Source organism: Falco punctatus, assembly GCF_963210335.1.
Source record: "Falco punctatus genome assembly, chromosome: 9".
In the NCBI taxonomy this organism is placed as follows: Eukaryota; Metazoa; Chordata; class Aves; order Falconiformes; family Falconidae; genus Falco; species Falco punctatus.
The window spans coordinates 2,532,337-2,557,581 of NC_137589.1; positions in this window are offsets into that span (position 1 = coordinate 2,532,337).

Below are 25,245 nucleotides of genomic sequence, written 5' to 3' on the forward strand. Positions count from 1 at the left end.
AGAAAGCTCTGGAGTGTTCAGGATTGTTAGGGCCTAGAGCTTTGATTTGGTCCCTGGAAACACAACTCGAGATCCAAAGTTCAGGCCACTTGCATGCCATGTATTTGGTGTGAGCCAGCCTCTAATTGTAACAGCATGGCAGGCAGTGCCACCGTTGTTAGGGTCTGTCTTACCTTTACATTGATTTGCAAAACTTTATAAATCAGATGCAAATATTTTCAGCTGCTGCAACTTGCCATAAAATACTCTGGCCTTAGTCCAAATGAATTCTGACGTCCAATTTTTAAAAAAAGGATATAAAATAAAAATAATATTAAAAAAAAAAAGGGGGGGAAAGAGAGGTTGCAGTTTCCTACCAAAAGCAGATTTGGTAGATTCTTGGCCAGATACTTTAAAAAAAATGATTCATAGGGAACAGCACGTTATTTCATGAGCAAAACCAGCCCACTAACACTGGTTTGGAAGAAGACTCTCCATTTAATTAACAGGAATAGGCAGAGTAGTGATCACAAGCTGATTTTGACTGCGTAAATTAAACCTCTATTACTTTTAAAGGGGAGAGGTAACAAGTTGAACAGACGTGGTACTCTCAGCAGTCACTGAGCAGATGCATTTCCTACCCATATAGATCTCTGCTGCCCTAACCGATATTGTTATTATAATTCATGGCATAAACTGTAACCACTTGCAACTGCTGCATGCTGCACAACCCAATTAAGAGCAACAGGAATGGCTGTATTTAATGGGTCCAATGACATGATAATGCGTTCAAAGGGTCAGTGCCCTACATCGCACATCAATGGCAGTTGACACACTGTTTTTTAATACTACCACTTAAATATGCATTAGAGGTTTGAAAGCAGCATTGAAGTAATGAGAAGGGTTAGGCTTAAACTTATAAGTGCAAGTAAAATGTGACCTGCAAATATAAGTGTTGATAAATTCGCGGTGGGGGGTTTTTTAAGTGTAAATGCACTTTTAAGATTTACCTATTTTTAACTTAGGCTCCTGCAAAACTCAAACCATTTACTGAGTTCTCTCAAAGCAGTGAAATCTTCACTAGTTGAAGCCTGTAAATGGGACAGGGCTTTTTTTTTTATCACAATATGATGGCACTGTGCCCATAAATGTATGAATTTTTAAAACAGAGTTTAGGAAACCGTTCAATGTGCCATCACAACATGAAATAGCATCATGTCACAGCATGCTGGACAGCTGTGCATAATACCTTTCTACCCTAAACCTGAACCTTGTCCCCACGCAAACACTTGCAGTCCCTTTTGCAGCATGAGAGGCAAGCAGTAGTGAGATCCAGGGCACCCTCCTGGGGCCGCCTCCAGTTCTAGGAGGGTTCCCACCCCATCAGGAGTGGTTTCACAGCTTGCCAAAGCCTTCTTCTGGTGGCACTGGGGTCTCAGACCTTCTGGGGTTGCTCATTAAGCTGCTTCTGCTGGTTTTGCACTTTAATCTGCTTTTTAGGGTTTTTTCCTTTTCTTGTAGATGACTCAGAGACATCTAATCAGAACAAAATAAGGGTAGTAATACAGGATGAGTTATTAGGGGTTAAGAGGCTTGTGATACCACTATCAGTTCCAGTCTGGACTTGTTAGAAGTGGGACACCGAGGCCATGGGAGCTGGGTGACATCAAGTATGTTCTGTATACAGAGATATCCTCCAACCCTCTCCTCCACTCAGCTGTCCCAGGGAAATTAGGCAAATTCACCACGAGTCCTGCAGTCTTTGTGGGGTTTTCTGTGAGGAGGCAAATCCAGCTCTGAAATCCAAATTGCCTCTTCCTGGCCTCGGCCAGGCTGCTGCACCCGCAGCATGTGGATGGGCAGGGCTGAGGGGACCGTTGGCAAGCACCAACCCCCGGACCCACTTCTAATCAAAACAAAACAAAAAAAGGAGAGAGAAAGAAATAAAAAAGAAGTCTATCTAATACTTCGGCTGTCAAATCATTTTTTGAAAAGCTGACATAGTCCCTATAATCCCATCTGAACATTGTGTGCATGCGATTTAAATATGTTAATAATCACTCCCTGCTCCTGTCATTTAATATTTTTTTTTAAGTTGTTTAGCCAGATACTGGAGCCAGTCCAGTTCCCTTTCCAGCTGAGCCCTTTCTCTCGCACCACACGAGCACATTGTAGGGATCATTTTTCAGAGATAACAGAACATATTAGCTCTGCGAATACTTACAGTTCTCATTACACTAACCCCCTTTATCCGGCGCGGGCGCGTTGCTGCGGCTAACTCTCTACCCAACCCCGAGCCTGTGCAGCACAAAGAAAGTCTTTGGTGATGTGGCGTCGGCACATTTCCAGAGCAACGCATATAGCTTCCTCCCCCATTTACAGGAGAACCGGCTGTAATGAATTTAGATGATATTCAGCTCAACTACACTGCTTAATTCACTCGGTGGCCTTGATGTTATAGGAGATGAGCAAAGGGACCGGGGGTAAATCCAGTTGACTTGGTGTTAAAGTTAACATTAACAACAGTAACAGCAAGCTCCCGGTGTTCGACTGTCACTGACCCTTCAACACGACTCAAAAGCGCTGTGATTCCCATATTTCCCCTGCTAAAGCAAATACAAGCCCGAACGGTAGCGCACGGTTGGTTTTGAGCGTGCCCTGCGCTGGGTGGTCTGGGGACTTATCCTACTTCCCATCTCATTTGCCTGCAAACGCCTTCACCTTGTCAGGGCCAATAATTATCCGGCTGGCGATGCTCAGAGCTGCCATTCCTTAAGATTGGATGAGATTGAAGAGGCTGAGGCTTGGCTCCTCTGTGCATTTTCTCCGTCAGTTAGTGTATACACTGGGGGCCCAGCGAGCCCTACAGCAGAGCTACACTAACTTTCTCTCCCCTTCCTTATTATGGAGCTTAATAACAGCAGGCAGTGTATTAATATGTAAGAGATCAAGAGATTATTGATTAGAATCACTTGGCTAATATCCCCTGTCTGTCATGTAGTTCAGCAGCCCTTTCATGATTTTTTGTGTCAGTCCATTTAAATATTCATGACAGAGTTGCTTTGTACCTCCACGGCTGAATTTCTAATTAATCTGTCAAAAGAAATACAATATGCCCCTAAGCCTTATTATTATAAGGGTCAGCTGAAACAGAGCTGGCCTGGCTAGGCCTAAGGGGTAATTAATTATAACAATGCGGTGTTTACCTTCGTTGGTACCTGCGGCCTAAATGAGTGCTAAATTAGACTCAAACCACTTCAGTCCGTGTTTGAAGCACCCTGATATGCCAGACTAAATCATAATGATGGGGAGGAGAGAGCGGAGAGCCGCTCCTGTGTAACAACATAATCAGCAATTATAGCTAGGAAATGGGGAGAAGGGGGAATTTTATCTCATTAGAAGAGCCCGAGCAGAAAGTTTTTTTTTCTGTCACCAGCTCTTTTCTTTCGAATTCAAATGATCCCACTCTAAAGGTGAGGGATCTCAAATTTAATTCCAGTGCAGAAAGCCAGCCTAATTAGTGGTATACTTTGGCTAAAATATGAATGACATTTGCTCCAGCTTGCAGCGGCCTATTAATAGAGGGTGTCAGAGTGAAACATTAAGTGTATCATTCTTCTGTCAATTTATTTCTGTCATTATTGTTTCTTTATTTCCTCTGCCACATTATGGTCACTAATTTCTTCTCACTTTTATGAGATTCTTAATGTGGGCCTTTAATGAACTCCAAAAACTCAACCACAACTCTGAAATTAAAATACTAGTCTCCTGTCAGTGTGACGCGACAGAGTAAAACTTGAATAGTATCATTCTTCTGTCAATTTATTTCTGTCATGATTTTTCTTTATACCCTGCCACATTATGCCCACTAGTTTAATTCCATTTTTATGTGACTTGTTAATGTGAATTTTAGGTGGCTTTTAATCACCTCCAAATTTGTAGAATATCACAATAAATCATAACTGTATCCCCTCTTATGACAATTTATTTCTGTCATTATTTTTTATTTCTCCTTCCTTATTACAACTCCTAGTTTCATCTCCTCCTCTGTGACCTTTACATAGTTGCATTTTGAAAAGGGAGCACAGCCAAAGTTTGCTTTTTTGCAGCGGCATGGCGGCGGCAGCACAGCGATGCTCTGCCTGTCCCTGCCATTCGGTGCCTTCATGTTGTGCCCAGGATCACCAGTGCTCTTCGCTTAAGGGGTGGCTTTTGAGTAAATGACATTTCATTAAAGCTAGCGATTGGGGCCAGTCTAATTCATCTGTGTAATGAAAGGGTATAATTAATTGGTGCTGGTGAGTCCCATTATCAGCGGTCATTGAGGAATAATACAAACACATCCGTGCCGCAACACCAGGAGGTAACGCTGGGTGTTCAGCACCTGCAACACACCCTGTGCCACCCTTTACAGCCACCTTGTAAGAAGAAAACTTCTTCAACCCAGAAACTTAGACCATTTCTTGGGTAGTCGCTCACAAAAAAAAACCCCAAACAAACAAACAAACAAACGAAAACAAATACAAAAAAACCAAACAAAAAACAAACACAAAAATGCAACAAAACAACACCTTGGTGTTTTCTCCATTTTTTCATCCCCCAAATTGCTGCACATCTAAACTTCAGCACGGCTAAAGAGAAGATGTAGTAATCCCTAGCCAGTCTTTTGAAACAGTGCATAAAGAATCTGTAAATGATGAAAAAGGAGATGAGTGGGATCTTTTTTCCCTGAGATGATGGCAAACACAATTGTTCACAGAGCTTTCCTTCTGCTCAGACCAGCATTGCCTCTCCATGTCCCTGGCAGGTGACACTGCTCTGCCAGGCAGTGGCTTTCCTTTACCTACACATGAAAACAGAGAGTGGGAAGACCTGAAACATGCCGCTGCCATTACAGATTTATCATGTGTGGCACTCCAGCCTGAGAAATAACCCTCTGGGGTGCTCCAAAAGGAGGTGGAAACCATCCCCCTGGAGCTGAGGCCATCACACATTGCTGTCTTTACATTTTTCCAACCATCCCTGCAGCCTGTACTCCCAGCATGCAGGAAAAATCTGGAGCACCTCATGAAGTCAGCCCCAAATATCTCAGCTAGAGTAAGAAAATGGGCTTAAAGTTTTCCTCCAGGTAGTAGGGTGTGTCAGGAGGGAGACCCCTTTCCTGGGCATGTGGGGCCACGTCAACAAAGGAGACTCAAGAGGAAAAGCAGACGAGTCTAAGTTATGCAGGATCTGCAAGCAAACAGCAAGTATATGGCTAAAACATGAGTATGCTAAGACACTATTGATTTGAACTGGAATTTGTGTGTAAAGGTATTGACTTTCTCACTAAATGGCTGTGCTGGTGAAGCACTGTGGCTTTTGGCTGCTGCAGACCCAACCCAAGCCCATTTTACCTTGCTCTGGCAGAATTACCAGCAAAGATCCAAGGGTCTGACCTTCCTGGGACCACATGAGGTCCTGGGGACACCAGAGGTATGTCTTATTCCTGTTCTACTGGGGCTCAGATGTCACCTGCAAAGCTCCTGGAGATTCATGAAGCTGATGCTCTCGGTGGGGCAGCAGTGTCAGGCGAGTTGGAGCAGGTGGGTGCTGCTCACCACTGTGCTCGGTGGAACATACTGTGCTCCTTTTTGACCAGGATAAAGCAAACAAATTGCACAAAGGAGAATTCTTCTGAGAAGTGTGACGCCGTATTTCCTGCATCTGTCTGCTATTTCTAAACTGATAAGAAATACTACATCTTTAGCCTCTAGACTACCATTAATTAGGTGGTGGTGTGCAGCATGCGCATGTAGGAGGCTCTCAGAAGAACTGCAGCAAGGACCAGTATCAGGTATAGATCTGCTAAAGGATGTTAAATGACCATAGGATTTAGCTCTACTCATATTTAACTTTTTCCATAAGCCTAAAAACTTTGGCTGAGAAATATTTTTTTCTGAAAGTAGCCAAACACATGCCTTGGGAGCGAATGTCGTGAGCAGCTGGGATTAGTCTACTTGGAAGACCAGGGAGGTCTTGAAAAGCTGGATCATTCAGAGCAGGGATACCTTGTATTAGTTGCTTCTAAACACAACTGCTTAGATACATGAATAGATACTTTTGTAAAGTAATCTTTACATTCTGAGCTAGAGGACCTGAAAGTGGAAAGGAGTTCTATACAACAATTTGATGCTGAGACCCATTAAATCAGGCTAAGCAGGATCTCTATCGTAAGGTCACACTAACAAAGCTAGCTATTGCTGTTTTACTAAGGCTGTCTATAGGCTGTTAAAGCATGAAAGTCCTATAATTTCATAAAAGTCCCAAGTATTTGAATTTCCGTACAGAAGTGCTTTTGTATCTAATTTAAATTACTTACTCTACACATGCAACAGATCATTAACTTGATAAGATACTAGTAGCATATTAAGTGAATATTGTGTTGTGCTAGCAAAACAAATACAGAATAGAAATTTGCTAATGCAAAAGATTTTTTATATCATTAGGAGTGGGTCATCTTTTGGTATTCAAATAAGTAAACTGAATTCCATCACTGAGCACTCCAGCTTTTTTTCCCCCTACTCTAATTGAAAGCAGAAGCACAAGATGGAAAATGGTCCATACAAATGTGAAAGGCTTAGGTCAGATTATTTTAATCTTTTTGTTTGTTTGTTTGTTTGTTTTTTGGGTTTTTTTTGAGGGTACAATTATATGAGACATTAGCTTTTATAGTTTTACTTCTCTTTTTGTATTTCCAGTCCTGACATTTCTTAATGTGAAGAACTGTTTTCATTTTCATCCAGACTGTGTTTCACATGTGGCAGAGTCTGTTTGCTCTCTTTCAATATTTGTCTAAATAAAAGTGTATTTTAAAACTATGAAGTCTGTATCAGTAACATGCAAATTAATTTTAATAACAAAAAGGCCAAAACTTTCTATCTAATTTCATATTAAAGCGCTTTTTAAAATTCTAGCACACTGGAGAGAGAAAAACATTAACAAAAAATACTTATACATGGGGTGTTTCTTAAAGAATGAATTATAATAATCTTAGAAAAAGGGCCTAAAGAGGGAATGTACCAAGAGGACTGAGTCTGAAAGTATAGGAAATATATATATATATATGTATGTAGACAAACATACAGGTCCCCACGCACTGCTTATACATAACTGTCTTGGCAAAATCCGTAGTCCTTCCCCATGCGATCATGACAGGGCCTCAGAGTTAGTTCCTTTGTCTTTATTCAGGAATAGTTTTGGTATTTTTTTGTGGGAAGATCAATTGCCTAGGTATTGGAAAGTGTGCGCTGATGGGTACTGCTGCACGGATGCACGTACTGCTTTCCCTGGCTGCAGGAGGACGGGGCCCTCTGGACATGAGCTACATTTCAGGATTACCCCGGAAAGGTGCAAGAAACGCCTTGCAAAACACCTCCACCAGCTCAGTTTAGGGGTTTCCTTTACAGCACGACAAAATTCCCAATTTATTTCCTTTGATATCTGTATTTAATGGGCTAATTTCTGTTAGGCATCAGAAAAATCCTTAAAAAGATGACAGGGGAGATGGTGGACAGAGCTATGGAGCTTGCAGACTTCTGTGGGGTTTTTAAATTCTGTCAGCTGGATATTGACTGACTTTCTAATGCACACTCCTCTAATTCTTAATTAGAATGACATAGCTAATTAATAAGTTTTTTCCAATTATAAATTAACTTAGGATCAGAACTCTGGCTTTGCATGTAATTTCCTATAATCGCTAAAGCTACTGCAAAAACATGTCTCCTACCAACCGTAACTTTTTTATTTAACACAGACAGACAAGTTCTCACTGGGTTTAAATTTTACAGCAAATTATCTCTGTTGGGATTTATGAAGGGAAATTAAAAAAAAAATTCAGAGGAGTTTTCTCTATTCTTTTTTTTCTTTTTCTTTTCTTTTTTTTAACACTTCTTTCTTTCTTAAACAAAATAGCATCTCTTAATGGACAATTTCTTTCTGAGATTTAAAAGGAATTCATCTTAATATTTTAATGTTATTACAGGGAAGGAAGAAAGAGAGCAGGTGATAATTCGTTTTTTCATAACTGTTACCACCTTTTCATGGTTTCTGCAAAAATGATTTGGGAGGATCCCGCATGCTGCTCATTTATAGAATCTTAACTGGAGAGACACTTATCTCTTTAGTAATGAACCAGTGTAATTAAAGGTGGGAATGTGGAAGAGTTCAGGCACTGGCAACATGTCACATAGTTGGCTGCTGCAATTCCTCAGTGGTTTATCAAAGACTACTCCTTTAATATGGAGATTACACTTATGTACTTGTCTGAACTTGAAAGGCATTTGCCTAATTTACTTATTAATGAGATGTAAATCTATTTGTACGGCACGTCACAAGTTTCCCGAAATCGCTGCTACTTAACCGGTGATAAACCCTATGATTTAAACGAAAAATAATACATTTAGCTTTCCACATTCATTCTGTTAAAAATTGATATAGTCTATGTTAAATTTATTAATATTGCTTGCTGTCATTCAGTTTGCAGCTCTTACTGAAATATGACTTGACAGCGGCCGCATTAAAGATGTATGCCATTGTATTCAACAAAGATTAATGAAGCCCGGTAAAAATAGCTGTAAAAGAGAAAGTGATCCGAATGTAAAATCAGTGAATTAAATGAGGCCTTGCATACCATTTGTTAATATGCATGAGGAGGGAGGCAGCGAATGAAAATGTCTCCCTGCAAAGTTCATTTGGGAATGTTTCAATATTGTCTGAATATCACCAAACTATTGAACAGCGGCTTAATAGAGCCCTATGTACCACTGCGGTCCGTGCGTGTGTGCCCTGAGAAATGGTGGAGACAAAAACTGATTCACTTGCAAACAGAAGGGAAGCCTGCAGTAAAAATAATAATAATCTGAGCCTAATAATATAAATACATACAGGATAGATGTCTGTTCTCCTTCTTCCCCCCACTCCACCTTTCTCCATCTGTCTACAGTGGAGGCTTTCAATATTAAAGCCACTTGTGATAGAGGGCTTTAATGCTATATGCCTCTTTTTATGGAAGAATTGCATGCGGCAACACTTAAAAGGCTTAGATTCTCCGGATTTCTAAGAGGTTAATGTGTCTGTCTGTCTGTGTGTCACAGCTACTCGTACGCCGGAATCCGTGTGGCGAAAGACTTTACCGACTTCTTTGAATATTATTTTCAGGGAGTGATTTATTTCAACAGCCCTCATTATAAAATGCTACTGAATTTATAACATTCAGGTTAAGACTTTCAGATAAATTAGCACTGACAGAAAATAGCATGCAGTAGTCACAGTGTAAACATGCCGCATTTATCAATCAAGGCACTAAGGTATTTTGATGGACTTGAGCTGTTGCTGATGGGCTTGTTTTCAGGTTTGAACACTAAGTCAAAGATTGCAGACAAGACCGTTCTGAAATATTTTGCTTCGGCAGTTTAAAAATATATATTAATCTGGCTGCCCCTTTGGTAGTAAAGTAGTTAATGCACCTGAAAGACTGTCAGCTTGGAGGCAATTGGAGGTATAATGTATACACAAATGGTGTAAAAGCTTGTAGAAAATCTCTGCCTAAAGCATAAACTTTCCCAAAAGAACGAACACCCGTGTTCAAACTGAGAGCAATTCAGAGGGATTTGTGTTAGGAGGCTCAGCTTGTGTCACCCGATTTTGCAGTCTCAACAGGTAGCCTGGCATGGGGGTCACAATCACCCTCATGCCCACACGCTGGGGGTTCTGCCCCCCCCACGTTTTGCTGAAGGGGAACGGGATGGAGCCTGGAGCTTGCTGCTGTTTTGGTCCACGGGTGAAGGGAGCAGGGAGGCACCGAGCCACGTGCTGCCACAGGTTCAAAGTGGACTCCAGTGAGTCACACACAGCCCCCCTACAGCTGCATCTAGCGGGGTTTAGAAAATACATCATTGCCTTTAAGGACGTGGGATGCTCGAGCATGTGGCTTTGAGGTTTTGCAGGACACTGGGTCAGAGCAGCCCAGTTTATTTTGTCCCAAATTAGTGAGGCAAGTGGCAAACAGACCTATTAACTTAACAGATGAATTTTTTAATTAAAAGTATTAAAATTTTGCATTCAGATAAAATCTTTCTCTTTCATGAAATAAATTAGTCTATGAAACAAATAAACAAACAAACAAACAAAAAAGTCCAGTTGATATGTGTCTATTAAAAAATCTCTATGTATTTGTTCCAGCATTTTGTTATTTATGAGACATGGCAAGGCTTGGCCAAAACAGTACTAGTTTTGTTATTAATTGCAAAGAAAAATGAAATGGAAAGAGATGCAGATCCAAGTGTTTGAATTTTTAGGTTTTGTTTATACTCTCCATTTAAAAATACCTAGGTTCTGTGATGGAAAATTTCCTACTTCTTTCTCTCATTGGGTGACCACCAAAAATTAAGATGGTAGAACCACTCTACTTTTTTTTTAATAGCTTTCAGTTTATTTGGAGAGGGCCTAGAAAGCATAAGGATCACAGGCTCAGGCTTATGGAAAAATCTAGATTTTTTTTTTTTTTTTAAAAAAAAGGCATATGTGTACAGAATTGAACACTGAATGATGTGAGAAATTGCTGTTTGCAACCTGATGTCCTTCAAATGTTATGTTTGAGGAAATTCCTGATATCGATGGAATATCTGCTTCTGCCTCTGCTTAATTAAGAACATTTGTCCAGCTGCAAGACTTCAGTTCATCAAGAGTAGACATTAAAAAAGAAACAGCAAACACCCAATGGGGGAAGAAGCAAAGAGCCTGCCCTTTGGGTTCGCAGCTCTCCCTGATACAACTAATTAAAACCATTCATAAGGCAACCTGCTCTAACGGTCAGACACAGCTACTCTTGCTCAACTTTGGCTGCAGCATTATCACCCTGTGGAATGACCCATTTGCTTCCTCAGTCCCTCTTTCCTCTGATCACAGTGTAGGATAATACTAACAGAAGGCAAAGTCCTGTATAACAAAGTAACAGAATTAGTATGAAATTGCTCTTGGTTTATTTCCATCTCTGCTGGCTTTTCTATGCAACCCACCTGAAAGGTTGGTCACTGCCTGTGGACAACCATCCCCTTGGTCATGCTTTCCTTCTGTCTCCAGGGGTGAGCATCTGGGCAGCCAGCAATGGGTCAAAACTATTACTTCCTCATATTTACACATTAAAAAAAAAAAAAAGAGAAAAGGGGGGGGGGGGGGGGGGGGGGGGAGCACTAAAATATAAGGAAACCACTTCCTGCAGTAACACTCCGTAATACTATGGCATTGGTAAGCAAACATTCCTGCCTTCTGCTGCACCTCACATTAATGTCTGGTGCTTTTGAGGTGATGAACAAAGCTCTGCAAGGGGGAGAAAGGAAAAGTCTTGAAAGGTAAAATCAGAAAACCTAAGAAAAAAATGTTAACTTGTGTAACGAGAAGTTTTTTATTCCAGCAACAAGACTTCAGTTTTCTTTGAGAACAAGAGCAGAAAAAGCAAAAGCAAAAGCAAAAGCAACCAGGTAGGGAAACAGCAGGATCCTTCCCTTTCCCTATGAGCAATGTCTTTCCTTGAGCATTTTGTTCCCCTTTAGCCCACTCCAGGCTGTAACCCCGTGTGACAAGTCATGTCACCAGGGCCAAGCAGAGGGAGATGAACAGTGCCGCTGTGCGAGAGAGGTGAGGCTTACGGTGCCGCTGCGGCTTCAGCAGCAAAATGAAGCCAAGATCAGCTATAAGGGAGCAGATGAAGTGACCACAGATGCATTTCAGTGGTTATCAGAGCAGCATTTGGCCCTTAGATAACACTTTTCTTCTCCAACATGGACGTCTTTTTGTAATTTTGTGTTTAAGTATGAAATCAGGAACAATGAGCTGAGACTGTGGAAAATATGCCAAGAGAGCAAATCCTTCATCCCTGATAGTGGAGTGCACATGACCTTTGGGCCATTGTGGGGAGCAATAACACCAAGGCTGGAGAGCAAGCAGTACACCACTGATGATCTGTCAAACAAAATCTCCAACAAGTGGCCCTTTAAGTATTTAATTTGGAATAATTCCCTGCTTGATCCTCACACGCTTTAGGTAATAATATTACAGAAGACAAGGTGCTTGGATATGTACCCAGTTCTTATGGTGCTGTGAATCACGTTGGCTCTGGCTTTTACCCTTTGCCGTCAGCTGTGGCAGCGTGCTGCCCTGGTTTAAGCAGCCTGCTTGGGTGCTGCACTCGGTGGCAGTCCCCGACCGCTTCATCCCCATCACTGCACACTGGGAAACTGGTCTCTTCCCCCAGGGAATTTTGAAGATGTTTGTTTAGGTTAAGACCTTTTATACTTTCATATTGTGAGTTTGGGCTTTAAAACATATATTTATGTTATTTTTATTTTGGAAAAATGGAAACGCATGCCAGACCTTTGGGCAAGATCCCAGCCGAGAGCCACACTGCAGCAGGGAAGGAACCACATCTCCATAGCAGATGTCTATGCTGAGCAACGCCATGCCAAAGGTGGTGTCCAGGCCCCTCATCACTGCTGTGGCTTCAGCACATGCCTTCACTCTTCCCACCCCCAGCCCTCTCAGCATGATGCTGAATTTGTGCAGTGTATCTGACCCTTGACATCATCCATGGGCCTCCTCTCAATGTCCTCTTGGGGCTGGCAGTAACCCTCCATATAATCCTTTGAAATCTCTCCCAGTTCCTGCAAAGAGCACGAAAGACATGATCAGACTCCACATCATCTTCACCTCATATCATGGCTGGCCCCCTGCAACTTCTTTCCTGCACTGGAAATGGGAAAGTGGTTCAAAAGGGAAGACGGGGGAGAACACCCGGATCTGTGATTTTTTTGGACAATCCTGTGATTTGTTGTTTGTCAGCTTTCTGGTTTGGTTGTGAACCACTGGCAAACACCACAGCTGGCATCGCCTTTGGCTTGGAAGGTGGGGGTTCATTTTTGACCCTGGTTTGCTGCAAAAAGCTCTTAGTATTGAGGCTATGGTAGAAGCAGTGTCTCCTGGTTTGTGCAGCAAGGCGAACGTACAGGCAGCCACAGTAACTCTCCATTTATTTTCTTGCAGCAATTTCATTAATTGTAAACCTGTTCACTGTTTGACAATGAGCTATCGCAATGGGTTTGTTTACAAATAGATTTAACGCTGAAGATGGTGCCTGTATAAAAAAGGTCTTTCGACAGAAATGTTAGTCCCTCGAGTGGAAAATAACCCCTAAATTCCACTAGTAAAATTTTAATTTTCAAAAATGTTACACATTTACTATAAATAGCTGTCATCTGTCAAATAAACGGAGCAAGTCCTGGGAGCCTCCCTATCAAAGGAGACCATTTCGGAGGCAGCCTTTGTCTTAAATGGGTCTGTAGACATGGCTTGTGTTGGTTTTTGAGTAATCCCAGCCTGTTTATAATCTCATCTATTTCATGGAAAGGATATGAAAATAGCTCCCCACTGTATGAAAATTATCTATATTCCAGTGCAGACAATATAGTCAGTCTATTGAAAATAATGGAGTGAACTCAGCTACGCAGTTTATTTCAATGTGTAAAGTCTTTGCACATCATAATATCAAATAAACTCTGCTGAAAACATCATCCTCGTATAATTGTATTATACAAGAGTAGTGTCACCTTTTGTTTAGAAGAGTACCATTACGCTTTTATGATATACTTTAAGGAGAACTAGATGGTACCATTGATTCTTGTACTAGCATTTTACATCAAAAGACCTATGTCTGCAGTCCAGGTCACTGAAATCACAAATGAAGTGAATTTAATGGTCTAAGTTTGGTCTCCAGAGAACAACAGAATAGTTAGTACCATCATAAAGTCTGACAATGTAGCCCTTTTGGCAGGTTTTTGTTGATAATAGGCTTGAACTGCAATCTTTTCACCATGGTATAAGAGGATCTGTTAAAGCAGGCTTCAGATACACTGGAAGAATAAAGTAGGGAAGGCTGCAAAGCACAATATTGTGCACACCTGCACCGTACCTAGAGTAAGGTTAATGCAGTAATATCTGTGTGAAAACTGCCTCACCCCCACATTAAAAGCAGCTTATCATTAGGGATTACCTAGCCACTGCACCAGCTGCAAGTCTTTACTTAAAGACTTAAAGGTAAAGCTCTTACAGTTCCCAATCCAGTGACATTTGCAGCTCACTATAATTTATTGAATATCTTCCAAAGAGCAAACACAGGATTTCTCTTGGTACTGTTTTAGTTGGGTTGTAAACGCTTGCCATTTACCAAGAGAAAAAAAAATAAAGGCAGGCACATTTACACTTTTGCAAAGCATCATGTAATATTTTGAACCTGTCTTTTCATGCTGACTCTTTTCATGTTCAATCTAAACACTGTTTACTCATTTAAAGTCTTGTTACAGCTCAGCTATGAAGTACAGTGCATATACACTTTCAAAGCTTTCATGAGAACACCTTGTTCCCAGGTTTCATTAGGAAGACCCATGCTTGTCTGAAGAAAGTGTGAATTTTTAAAACTTCCCATAGCAGACATTCAGAAACATTCCCCCTTCAGCACTTCAGAGTCCCGCTACCGAGACCTTTAGAGACTTAATACAGACAAGAATCTTGAAAAGAGAATTTATTGAGGCTATCTCCATTTATAAGGCACGCTGATCTCGTGATGAAAATTAAAAGGAAATGGTTAAATAAGCCAAATTACATGCTGGGTGATGAAACATTTTCTTCACATTGCCCGTAACATGAATGCAAATTATATTAATAGGCTATAATTATGTAAACTTTATTATGTGTGTTAAAGATAACATTAAAATTATAAGACAAATGACACTTAATCACCAGTGGAGGGTAATGATAAAAAAAGTCAGCAAAATTAACAGGCATCATCAAGATTGTTGTGGTTGCTACAGCTAGAGGAGTACAATGAGCCATACCGTTTTATATATTAATAACACTTAACACTTACGCAGCACTGGTCACCTTCAAACCGCTTTACAAACATTAACTAATTATTACACAAGCATTTGGGGCCTGCTTGGTAAATATATTCCCTGACTGCAAACATTCACATGCTGCACATGCTTGAAATAACTCATGAGACAGACATTTCGGCCAGTCTTCATCCCTCTGTCCTCCCCAAAACTTGATTGAATTTTCCAGGGTAGCAGAATAGTTCCTTGTATTCTATTTAGTATGGAACAGTAGGAGGAAATTAGTGTGCTGGACTGGTCACTTGGATTCACAGCCCCTTTACGAGTGATTTCTCTTGTTAATTCATACCCACAGCAGATTTTCAGCCAGGGCAAATTTTCACACTTGTGTTGACTATATTAGCGCTATGCCCAGCTGTAGCACCCAAAGCCAAGGTCCATACATGTTGGGTTCTATTATGCTTTCTTTTGGCCCAGTATGAAAATTTCTACTCCACCAAACACCTGTTTTGGAGACTTATTCCTTGTTTCTGGCACTTGCAGAAGAAATAAACTATCAACAAAGGAACCCGAAGCTCCAGCAAGTGGCCGCACCTCTACTAAACTTGCACCAACAGGACTCACCTGTGAATTTATCCTAGCTGACAGGGGGACACCAAATCCTCGCTAATATGGGCAAAAGAGGTATTCTGGTGCTTTGGCAGCTGTGCCAAAATGCAAACTGTCCCTGCCTCCACAGGAGCTGATATTTCTGTTTGTGCAGGGCCTTCACTATAAATATTTTTGCTGCTGCAGAAATAACACTAATCACATGCTTATCAGCTCCTTATGGTGTCTCCTTCATTAGTGTCTTTGCTGCCAAAAAAGGGAGAAAGATGGCAAAATCTCAAAGGATTAAGAGTTTTGACAAGGCATCACTAAATCCAGAAAACAGAAGTCTGAATCCTTCGGATCACCCAGTATAAGGTTGCCCCAACAATTTTGATTCCTCAGTAGAAAAATGAGATTTCAAGTTACAACTATCATGTAAAATCAGCATCTGATTAAAACAGATTAAAAGTCTTCTGAGTGTTCAGTGCCAAACTGAAAAGTGGCATTTGCAGTGGCTCAGCCCCAGAAAGGCACCCACTATAAATCAAACCCATCCCCTTGTAAAAATTTCTTATGTCAGTTATTCCTGCAGGTTCCCACCTCCTTGAAGTAGCCATGTAATCAATAATGCCATTTTTCCTAGTTTCCATACAAGAGAGAGCACTGGAAAATGAACGGATATTTAACAGGGTCATCGGTACAGTTATGGAACATGAAATTCTCTGAATACAAATCCAATGTGCAAAATTTCAGGATTGTTACAGAAAACAAAATATTGTGACTATTCAGTTTTACATCCCAAGCAAGCATGAGTTGCATGGAGCAATATAAGAATTTCCTCTGTGTTCAAGCACTGGGGAAAGGGAAACTTCTTGCTGACTGTAATCCTCTCTGAATAACAGCTGATAGAGGTAATAAAGATCATGAGATTTTACTGTGAATAAAAAATCATAAGACACACCGGTTCTTCGCAACCCAAGAAGTTACCTGGCTTTATTTTTGTGTTCGGTATTAATATTTGTAATTGAATAACAGTGTTTATTTTGAACCAAGAGATAAATAAGGAATTATTTCTTTAGAATAAATCATTGCAGCATAGTGAGGCACACAACAAGGCTCTTCTAGGCATATATGAGCAATTTATAAGCGCTATACTCAATGACAGGCTAAATTCAAGGATTAAACATGAGCAGCAGTGAGGTATCACAGCTCTGCGAGTCTTCCAGGCTGTACTCAGCATATAAAAGTATCTCTTCTCTGAAGGCATAATGTGCTCTTTAGTCAGAGCTTTTGTTTTCCTGCCTGTCCAAAATCACGGCGGCACCTCGTTAAACGCCAGGCAGATGGGCATTTTAATACCGCTGAAAGACCAAAACACAACGGCCCCGATTTGCTGACATCTCCAGCTGCAATAAGCAGTTCTACATGTGAGCCTTTGATCTGTATTTTCTAAACTTCATAACAAAACTTCAAGAAAAAAAAAAACCAAAAAACTATTAGCTGCAAATTAGACATTCTCATGGAAGCCTAGAATTATTTTTCAGGACAGAGGGCTCAATTTCCCAATCTCAGGTGTATGATTAAAATCAATTAAATCACTCTTCCAATGTCAGCAGCAAGATTCTCCTGACAAATGAAATTATGCGAGAAAAGTGTTCTCTTCACTCTTCAACCCTTTCTCAGCATCACTCACATCCACAAATGAGATCAAAATTTTCAGCTCGGGGATTTCAGAGATATTTTCCATAAGAACATGAAAAATCCCAGGAACCCTATGTAAGTAGACTTTATAGTCTCTAGTGGCGAGATGCTGATGGCCTCTGTATGTTAGATATATTCATGACTAACTAAAATGAAAAGTTCGAGTGGAATTTAACCATTTGGGGACCACACTAGCATTTTTTTCATAAATTAAAGTTTTAATGGTAGAATTATGTACCAGACTCTAGGATACATGTAGTAACCTTTCTGTGTCTCTTTTCATTCCCAAGGAAGTCCCCAGTGGCTTTACCCTATTGAAAACCTGAATTTTATCAATCTCTCTCAGCTGCTTGCAGATACAAGAGCAGCAAAGCGGGCTAGACTTCAAATGACCATATCATTTGTGGATGCCCAGAAGGGTTAATAGTTACTTACAGCGGTATTCCTTGAGACAAAACAAGGCGTGGGTTTGTTTGGTTTTTTTTTTTTTCAAAAAAGTAGATAAATAAATCTTTTGATAAGAAACACCACTTGAAACGCAGAGATATCTAATTTCCAGAGGTGTTCTGATGCGGCTGAACTGTACCTTCAGCAAATTATTTACCTCTTAATTTGTTAAAACATATGGGCTTAGAGGTAACTTTGCCCATGAGGCGTACATCTATATTATATGCTTGTTTGGTTTGACTTCATTTTCCTTGGAGACTTGAACAAATGTTTTCCGCATTTCATAAGTTTCTTTTTTTTTCTCCCCTCACGTGTTCAAGGCAGCAGTGTTACATATGTATTTTGTTTCTTTTGACTGTGTTTAAAGAGGAGTGTGCTAATTTACAGTACAACCGCCAAAGTGGAGCAATGTTTCAGGATGAGAAACGCAGCCTATTTATAAATCTGCCACTTTCCAGCTCGCTCCATCCCAGCACCACCCAATCCACCCTGGCCAGGCTGAGGGTTTGGTTTCTTTTCAGATCACTGCAGGCAGCCTATTTCTCTGCAAAACAGAAAATGAAGGATTTGTGTCTCGTTGAGTTTCTTGTTCTTTGCCATAAAAGAACAAAACCACCAGCAAACTCCATATGAAGTCCCTGTTGATATCTTGGTGCCTTAGCACAAAACCACCCACAAAGCACTTGGAAAGGTGTTTCTCCTGCTAATGAATTAAAAAAACTTGCCCAACAACAGTGGATTAGTGCAATGGCAATAGAAATAGCATCATTCATTTGGTAAGTGAAGTAGCTGGAAAAATTGAGAGGTGGGATGTCCCCAGAATATTAACTGGTGTGTCAATAGAGCTGATTGAAGGATGCAGTTAGGCAAAGGAAGTGTGATAGGAAACGTCCAGGAAGTCTTTAGAGCCAACTGGCTGATCTTACTTTGGAGTTCTGGTCAAATATTTACAACTGCCAAAAATTTATTGCAATGCAGTGTTACATGGCTTCTTTCCATGAGTCCTCTAAAAGCCCAGTGGAAAGAGACAAATCTCCTTTGTATTGTCTCATTGTCCCTGTTCTCCATTTCACATAAAACAATGTATTTGTTGAAGCTTGACTCCAACAGGACCAACAACCTTTTTAGCTTTTCCGTCTCCCAGGCCAGTTCCTCGTATCAAGACCCTCAAACTGGTGTCTACCATGGTTGTGTCTCACTGGCAAGGTCTACACAAAGCTGGCTCCAAGGTGGGGTTTACACAGTTTTGCCTGACTCTCTTGTCTTCTTTTACCACAATATGGGGAAACTGGAACAAAACTTGATTATTTTAAAATGGTAACATGATGATCAACATCCTCAAGAGCAAGAAAAACAAGAAACCCACCAGAGGCAAGGTGTCTTCTCCTTTTTGCTTTTGGGTAGGGTTTTTGTTTTTTTTTTTTTCTGTGCATGAAACCAACACCTCAAAGTACTTTTTGGTTTTCCATTTGTTTATTCCAGCCATAAATATTTTATCACTTAAAAAGTGAAGCAATGTTTGCTCCTAATTGTTTTTGATTAAATATGCTAATTACTTTTTGGAATATTAATGACACATACGGTACTAAATGTTTTAATAATGCAATGAAATAAGCCAGCAAATATAACTACAAATTAACCTGAAACTGCTACATGGTTTTCATAATTTTGTGTTATAACAACACAAATCTAAAAGAAAATATCAATGACAAACCAGTATTTCTTGCTCGCTATCTAGAGTTCAACTAAACAGAAAGCTAAACCACACAAAACCCCTAAGTGAAGAGAAAGCTACCACGCTTTGGGACCACTTTTCTTCACTGCAGGGTAAGAAGAACAAAGAAAAAGCCCAACTGAATTTAAGAACATCTGAGAAGTGTATGCTGACCATGGAATAGGTCATAAAATTTTGCCTCCCATTTCCATAGGTCCTCGCCTGTGAAGAACATAGTGGTGACAACAACTCTGATGCCAAATTAGTCTACAATCACCCAAGCTAGCATTAGGCAGGAAACATTAAAGTTTTGCCATCAATCATTATTTCCACATTTCTTATTTAATGTATGCTAGGCAATGTTGGTTTTTTTTTTTTGTTGGGTTGGGTTTTTTTTGGGTGGGGTTTTCTTTTTTTTTCCTTGCTCAAGAGACTAAAATGCCTCTTTGTTTAGGTGCCTGCAGAGAGTAGACACCCCTGCTTTTCAGTGGCACAGGCACAAGGAAAATGCCTTTTCAATACAGGCTGCTAATGCATTTGTGGACTGAAATCAAGCTCCCTACCTACGGCAGGCTCCCCAATTCCCAGGACAATCACACTGACACAATTAAATTCTTCCTCTTCTGCGACAGAACTATATGCAATGGTTAGTATTACATTACACTGAAAATAATTAATATTGTGGAGGTTTTTGCATGTTTGTGTGTTAAAGACTTGACCTTTTAATTTGTTTTTCCTCCAGAAATGTTTTGCAATCTAATGATTTATATAGACAGTTCAAAGTTGCCAGATAGTCTGTCAGAGCTTTCCAGAATAAGTATGATTATATTTTACCATACTCACTGTCAAGGAACCATTTCTGTTTGCTGTTTTGTGGATAGCATTCATGGGGGTTTATTTTTGTGTAGTCTGGTAGAACAGGAGTGTTGCACTGCTTTGTAACGATGTACCAAGCACCACCAAGGAATGCAGACATTATGGGTGATGCTGGCTTCAGACCAGTAAAGATAAAGAGCAACAGTATTGCTTCTCAGCTGACAAACAAATACTATAACCTTTCAAACCAACTTATTCTAGATGTGGTTATTTGGAAATAACTATTTTCCATCTTGGAAATTACTATGGAATAATAATTTGCTTCTTAGCCAGCTGCTGGAAAAGTGGCATCAGCACAGCAAGTGTGTTTAATTGGCTTGATATGCCAACAATTGATAAGCAATTGATAATGACTTGCTAATTGATAAGCCAATTGATAAGAAAGGGCCTGCAAATTTTTCCTGTCAGGTTTTACCATTGGCTATGTTATTAGTGGCACATTCAGCTATCAGGGCTGTAAGAGTAGCTAGCAGCTCTTTAGTGCTGAGCTGTGTGTCGCTGAAAAAAACACTCTGGGAATCCTTCCTTCAAGATGTACCTTGAACATATGGATGTGACTTTTACTGGACTTTTAGCTATGACACATGCATGCTTTGCTAGCCAAGCTTGAATTATTAAATGATGATATGGACTATGCCTATAGAGGACCTAGGACCTCCTTCTGAAATGCTAATAAAGCCAGCAGGAGAGAATTCCTTAAGTTTTTTTCTCCTGGATTTAAATTCTTGAGTTCAGAAATTCAGGTGAGTAACTGCAGTTTTAAATTAGCTTGGATTTGATATTTGGGAGCCTTCCACAGAGGAATTACTTTTGTTTGGATTAAAATTAATCTTGAAACACAAGTTTGTTTGAAGATCAGCAAAACCCCAAAACTCATTTAAAAATTGTACTTAACTGCGAAGGCTTGTGCCTTTCTAGATTTAACCTCAGACTAAAACTAGAGTGCTGAAATCCTTTGTTATTTTTAGTCCACAGGCATGCTAAAGCTACCAAAAATCTAACATGTTTATTCCTAGGAGATTGCGAGTCTGATTTTGCCGACCTTAAGAGTACAGGTCTTTGGATGGCTATCAAACACGGGGTGCAGATAGGGTCCCAGAAATAGTTTTACCGTCAACTTTAGCGGGACCAGGAATGGAACCAAAATGAAGACAGAAGAATTTTCAGCCCTTCCCCTCTTCCTGCCCCTTGCAGGGTGATGCCCTGGGCAGCTTGCATAGTGGTGGTAATCCTTTGAAGAGGGACACTGAGAAGGCAGCTTACAGCAAGATCTGTTTTCTATACCCACAATAATACGTCAGGCTTCTGAGGCACATCGCAAGCCTGAATACGGGTGGAGAGGGAAAAAAAACAAACAAACAAACCCAAAAAAACATACAAGGAAAAGAAGAGCTAATTAAGGATATAATCGGAATAGAAACTTTTGGAGAGCTCAAATGTGCATAAAGAAAACTAATACAGCAGACTTTGAAGATGCCGACATTTTAACCTCATAGTCAAGGCCAAACCCTGCTGATCAAACACATAAAAAGCACTGTCTGCTCACAAAGTAGAGCCTGAACTAAAGAAAGGACTGGGGCAACAGACAGTTTTATCCAACTGCTCTTTCAGTAGCTTTAGCTTCCCACCCGAGGGACAGCTCACCTCTTGGGTTCCATCAATCCACTTCCATGCTCCAAAACCTCTGCCACCTCTCAAGCCGGAGAGTGATGAATGAGCGGAGACAGTGCGTTGCTGTGTACACGTCTGCTCGGGAGTGAGTTGAGAATATTCATTTCATTTCACTTGTGACCTTTCTCTATTCTGCAAACCTGAAAGGTCTGGGCTGCATAATCACATCTTGGGATAAAAGATAAGTGAACTACCAAATAAATAGTGGAGTGTTTACATGACCTTATGGTTTTACAGTCCATATTAATTTTTAATTGCACTGTTAAAATATAGTAAATATCTATTATACAAATTAAGTGGTAATAGGTATTTGTATTTTTTTTCATGAATTAATCTTAAAATAAGCTGATTACATAAATCTTTAGCCAAGCAGTGGCTAATCCTGGGCACAAACATTACTTTGATAAGATACATTCAAACAAACATTTTTGTGGCAAAATGTTATCAGATACTAACACATAATTAGTCTAAGACATTTGGTTCAATGCGAGCATTTTCGAGTTTTGATCATTAAGTGAAGGTATTGGGAGAAATCCAAAAGGGAGCAGGGGATTGTAAGCACTTCAGAGTTCCTTTGTGGATTCCGATTAGGCTGTTGGATTCACTGCTGTTTCCTTATGTAAACATATTCACATATTGCGATGGTGGGGAAATCTTTATCAAATTAATGGCAAACAAAGTGATGTTCATGTAGATGAAATTATTATTCACCCGGATCTATATTGGGCTGAAAGAGAAATTGGGAAAGAGGATCAGAACTGACGCAAGGAGTGGAATCCCAGCTTCATTCTGAGTATCAGGAGTGAAAGATGCTCCTCATTTCTGTCAAAACAAGAAAGGGAGGACAGGGAAAGTGGATTAAGTTGGCATATGTGCATTAATGTTGGGTGTTGATGCATACACGTAGTTCTCAGCCTTCATTTCTTACTTGGATTTACAGGACTTTTAATATTACCTGTATTTCTTTGAGTAAATTCTCTATTTTTCAGCAGTATTAAAAGTATTAAAAGAAAAGTAACTGTAATAACTTCACTTACTTATCCAATAGTCTGCAAGGACTATTGATTAATACATAATAAATAAAGGTTTTTAAAATGCTTAATAGTGGAATCTAGTAAATACTTAATTAGAGAGGGTTATTGAACTCAAGCAATGGCTATTTGACATGCCGGCATGCAAAGGAATAGCCCCTTAATTGACAGTATACTCTATTGTACAGGGGCCTGCTTAAAGAATTTTTAGTAATAGCTTGCAATGGCAATGATGAAGCCACTTGGTCAATGCAGTTGCTATCGATGCAGCACGCTAATAGCTCCATGAGAGCCAGCCTCCCTCTCTGCAAGACAAGTCCTGAGGAGTGCTGCATGTCTTCAGAACACAGCAAAAAAATCTCCAGGATTTTTTCTGATCATAAGAACTAACTGCATATGGGTGCCATGCAAAATGAAATGTCCTGGGTGTTCCCATGATCCCTGCAGAATCACTGAATCTGCAGAACCCACTCGGGATCCTGCCTGTGATCACCAAGAGAGGTGTAAACTGCCCTGCTCACCTCCACGTGCCCCCAACTCCTGGTGTGAGCACTCATGGTCAGTCCTACTACAAAGTCTTCTAGCTGTACGATGGATCAATCCCACTGCAAAGTCTTTTAGCTGTACCATGAGATGCTGGCTGCAGAGGGTTGTACCGTCTGCTGTACCCACACAGCTCCTTATTGACCAGGTCATAGAATCATAGAATATCTCCGTTTGCCCTTAACCCAGAGACTGCTGTACCTTACCTTCAGCATCCTGGAGGATGCCTTTCCCCCAGATGGTTTAGCAGCCTGTCCTTACATCCACGAACAGCTTTACCCAGAAATCTGCCTTATGAAATTTGCCTTTGCTGAGACCTGCAGAAAATATCATCCAGTGTCACCACCACACTGCTGAGGCCCCAGCCTTTGCCCCGGGGGACTCTGTGCTTCCCAGCACCCTCTGTCACAGGGGTGGCACCGAGACACTACAGCTTAAATGTAACAAGGACCAGGTACTAAGCATCTTTCTAACACAAAAATGTATAAAAAGCATTTAAATCTAAACAATTCACCAACCTGCTACATTACTCAAGGTCACATTTTAAAAGCTCTGGATATTTTTCCCCACCAAGTGGAAATACTGTAGGATTTCCTGAATTCAGAAGTTTAGGCTGGCAAAGGGGGTTGCAGTGCCTGCAGATGTCGGTGGGTTAAAAGGCAACATTTCTGGCTTTGAAAGGTGTTATTTTGAAAGTTCTCATGAGCAAAGCAATTGTTTGCCTTTCCACTTACAGTGTTTGGTTTCTTGTTCCATGAAGTAGAGACAGTGTAACTAAGCTGCTCCTCGCTGCTTAAAAAAATAAATTGCAAATTTCTTAGAGATGCTGTTTTATTTCCAGTCTCTCCCTCTCCATAAACAAATACCTGAGACAGGGACTGTGTAACAGATGAATGTGCAAAAGGGCTGTTCGGGGGTTTTAGCTCCTGATTTCTGCTAAAAAGAGGGTTTCTAATCACTTTGCTGTATGGGGACTAGTCATACATGTGAAGTGAGACGTGCACAGGAGTGTCTGCAAACTCAGGGCTTTGGGCTGCATGTAGAAAACTACAGGTTACTGGTACAATAGATGAAATCCATACACTTCATATATAAAAAGTGACCTGATCTACAGTGCTTTTCTTCTTGGATTTCCAATGAAAAATACTTAATCACTGCTGCTGGGTGTCACTAAAAGAAAATTGACTGTAATATGCTATAAAATCACCTCCTTTGTCAGGTTAACCTGAACAAATAAGTGCCTTGGAGGACGCAGGGTATTTCTGTAAGCGACAAAAATAAAAGCAGAGCTTTGTACGGAAAGTAATTCCATGGCAGCACCAGCACAGACTCTGGCAGGTCTGGTTCATGCAGACAGGCAGCATGTCCTCGGGGCAGGGGACACAGCTGACCCTGCTGGGTAGGACCCCCGAGAGACCCGGGACCAGGAGCAGCACCCTGGTCCCCTCTGTGAAGGCACAAAAGCAGGCAGAGCCCAGCAGCAATGCAGCTGCCCCCATCAGCCTCTCTCCTAGGCTGGTACTCCCACTAGCATGCGAAATGTTGCATTTTACTACTTTCTTTCTGAAATCCTCTTAATCGCTCAGTTGGTCTCCAGCAAATTCAGCTGTACAATGGCATTCATTCATTCAGGGCATTCATGCAGTGCCACCACCCATGCTGGGAGGTCACCAAAACCATCTGGGTGGCGAAAGAGGGTGCACCCCCAGGGAAACCCTGCCTATCACCTCCCTCCCTCCTCTCTCCAAGGGGCTGAAATACACCAGCATGT